Below are 3,563 nucleotides of genomic sequence, written 5' to 3' on the forward strand. Positions count from 1 at the left end.
CTATTTTGCATTTGTTGCAGCTTTGGTTTTGTTGAATTCATTCAACTACATAGACAGCCAGGTATTTTCCAAATCTTCCTTCATAACAGATTTCTCTGCTTCCTGCTCCCCTATAGTATGATTTTAGGATTGCTGTGGAGTTGTTCATTTTTTCTTTGTACTGCTTTAAAGTTTTTGGCTTTTGCTTTCAATTACTGATTTTTTTTTTAACCATTTAACTTGCTTTAATGTTTCTCCACAAATGGTGAAAAATGCTAAAGTACAGACAAGGAATATGTTGTGGCCAACATTAAAAAAGTGGAATTATAAATTTAAAGCAATTTCTGGTTTAAAAAATAAATATGGTGGTAAATGCAGCTCTGAGGGGTTTCTACGTCTAATAGGGCTGGTGTCTGCGCCCCTGACGGCGCTGCCTTTATCCATCTTTTCAGGTCCTCCACGCCTGCCTCTTCTGCCTCACATCAGCTGCATGAGAGGCCTGGGCGGACCTCCAGGTCCTCCTCTTCTTCCGCCACCAAAGCCTCCTCCATCCATTCCTCGGCCTCCATGGAAACTTCCTCTGTCGCCACCTCCGCCTCCACTGAACACGCCACCAGGTCCTCCACAGTCCATGAGGCCACCTCTACTACCCCTCGTGCCACCAGGGCCACCTCTGCCACTATTGCCACTTGGAGGTGGAAAAGGTGGTGGAAGAAGTCCCTCTAGTTTAGGGGCCTTACCCTGATTACACTCTGTTCTCCAGGCAAAATTCTAATTTCCACAGCCTGCCAATCTCCTGCTCCGTGCTGGACATTTCCTTCTGAAGGGTTTCCTCGAGAATCCCCAGGTCCTCCTGATGGAAAACCTCCTGGTCTTCTCCTCTGCCTCCCATTCAGCCCATGGGACCTGCTGGCCCCCCTGTCCCTCCGGGATCTCCTCAGAGAGAAGGAGGCATCCTTCTGCCTTGACGGGGTGGCATGCCACCTTGCATTGCTATGCATGGGATGTTTCTTCCGAGCAAGAGACACTGAGTTTGCTCCCTTGGAAGTCTTTCCCATCAAACCATCTTCTGCAGTCTTGGCAGTAGGTGGGTCACCGCAGGACACTGCGGCATCTTCTTCTGGTTTTCCAGTTTCTTGTCTAGGTAAATGTTTATCGTCGGCCGCCCAGTCCTTGTGTTCATCTTGACAACCCCACACTGTTTGAAGAAGTGTGCCAGCTCGTCAACAGTCACATTTTCATTCAGTCCCTGTATGTAAATTGCACTGTTTTCCCACTCTTCATCTGGATCTACAGGTGGGCCAAGCCAAGGTCTGGTCCTTCATTGGAGGTGCCCAGGCTTATCACCTCGCTCTGGAGTGCCCATTCAACCCTGTCCTCCTCCTCCTCCTCCTCCCCGCCCACCTCTGTGCATGCCTCCACAATCAAATGCCCCTCTTCCCCCGCCCCAGTTATCAGGGCCACTCATGCTCCAGTTTTCTCCAGGTCCCCTGGAAAAGCCTCCAGACTCCTGCCCATATACACCCATGCTACTGGGATGGTCCTACCTGAACGCGCTCCGCTACTCCTAGCTGCTGCTCTGCTGGCTACACTGACTTGGAGCCTGGCTCGAGGATCCAGTTTGGGGGGGGGGAGGTGATAGCTAGAGGGGGGCTGCTGCCCATAGCTGCTCTGCTCCCGTGGGTATTAAGCTGGGAATGACTGCTCTGATCATAACTAGTTGGCTCGGTAGAGGAAGGTCGGAGGACAGGATAATGGTGGGGTGACTGCCCGGATCCTGTGGGTAACTGTGGCTGCTCTGCCGTATCCCAGGCTGGGCTGGCTGTAGCCTGCTGTACTAGATTGAGGCTGGCTAGTCTCAGCAGGCTTGCTACCACCCTGGGGTCTCGCAGGTGCGGCAGTAGCTGGCTGCTGCCCACAGTTGGGGTAAGCAGGTGGGTGCCACATGCAGACTGTGCTGCGTAGGATGCCTGGGCGGTGGGAACTGTAGCAGTGGTGGTGTCACAGGCCCCTATCCCATATCCTTGGGCAGGCTGATGGTGAGCTTGAGGTGCAATTGGAGGCTGTCCCTAAGAGGTCTGCCCTTATGTTGCAGTTATCTGAGCCTGTGTATAGCTGACATCAGTAGGCTGCCCCTAGGTTCCCCAGCTTTGTGGCCCATATGTCTGGGTGGTCTGTGCATATCCTTGAGCTGGCTGGACTGCTAAGCACTGCAGCCCTGCTGGCCTGCATCTTGCCTGTAGGTATGCCATGTTCTCTCCTTCTTCCTCCTCATTCTCTTAACCTCCATCTCCTCAACTATTGATTAAAGGAATCAAGAATTTCCGATAGACTTTAATTTTGTGGATGCCATCTGGTACATCTCTTTTGTTACCTTTGATTGAGCGATACGCTGTTCAAGTTTCTATCACGGGTACAAACTAAATAGAAATGTAATCTGATATTTTTACAGGTTTTCAATAGTTTTCTGAATATGCTTTTTTAGTAGTATTTTATTTTTCCAATTACATGTAAAGACAATTTTAAACGTTCATTTAAAAAAAATTTGACTTCCAAATTATCTCCCTCCCCCATCCACTCACTAGGATGGTAAGCAATTTGATAAAGGTTATGTACGTGCAATCATGTATTTCCATATTTGTCATGTTGTGAAAGAATAAACAGGTCAAAAGAACCACAAAAAAGTAAAGAAAGTGAAAATAGTATGCTTTGATCTGCATTCAGATTCCACCAGCTCTTCCTTTGCATGTGGAGAGCATTTTCCATCATAAGTCCTTTGGAATTATCTTGTATCTTTGTATTCCAGGGGAGAGGGAAGTCATTCATAGTTGATCATCACGCAATGTTGCTGATGCTGTGGAAAATGTCTTCCTGTTGGGGCAGCTGGGTGGTGCAGTGAGTAGAGGACTGGCCCCAGAGTCAGGAGGACCTGAGTTCAAATCCGGCCTCAGACACTTGGCACACGTACTAGCTGTGCGACCTTGGGCAAGTCACTTAACCCCAATTGCCCTGCCTTCCCCCTCCAAAAAAAATGTTTCCCTGTTTCTGCTTACTTCACTTTGTTCATGTAAGCCTTTCCAAGTCTAAATATGTTTTCACCATGAAAGTTTTTCATACCTTAATAGGACATTTCTGGTGAAGCTTTAGGCCCAAAGCAAGGAGGCTGGAATCTGCTGAAGCCTCTCAGCTGGGCTCGAGTCATTCTAGAAATCCTGGGTTCAAGGATAGGCTCTCAATTTTCCTTCTGTCTCTGCACTTCAATTGGCTCTATTTTATGGGAGGTTAGAAACACCCCAAAGGTTCTCCTGGATACTGAGCTCACTTGCTTCCCCCATGCTTCTTCTTAACTCTTACTTCTTCTTCTTTTGACAGTGGTTCATCCTCTCTTCTCTCACTCTCTACCTTTGCACCACCTCATACCAACCTTGCATCAAAGGCTCCCTTAGGAGTCCAGTGACCCGGAGTTTTCCCAGTGAAAAGCCGCATTTCTGCCTTGCTAAAGTGGACCTGAATTATGCTGGAGAGGGTAGTTTGATCCTTTTACAGGGGTAATTGAAAGGGTGCCTTCCTCCATACACCTGAAG

The 3,563-nt window shown here is 48.5% G+C and overlaps 1 pseudogene; it reads right to left on the bottom strand.

The window, feature by feature from the left end:
• Nucleotides 1–376: 376 nt before the first annotated feature.
• On the bottom strand, nt 377–3,314 carry LOC118841729 (annotated as a pseudogene).
• Between the last annotated feature and the right edge of the window lie 249 nt (nt 3,315–3,563).

Source organism: Trichosurus vulpecula, chromosome 1 (genome assembly GCF_011100635.1).
Source record: "Trichosurus vulpecula isolate mTriVul1 chromosome 1, mTriVul1.pri, whole genome shotgun sequence".
Classification (NCBI taxonomy): Eukaryota; Metazoa; Chordata; class Mammalia; order Diprotodontia; family Phalangeridae; genus Trichosurus; species Trichosurus vulpecula.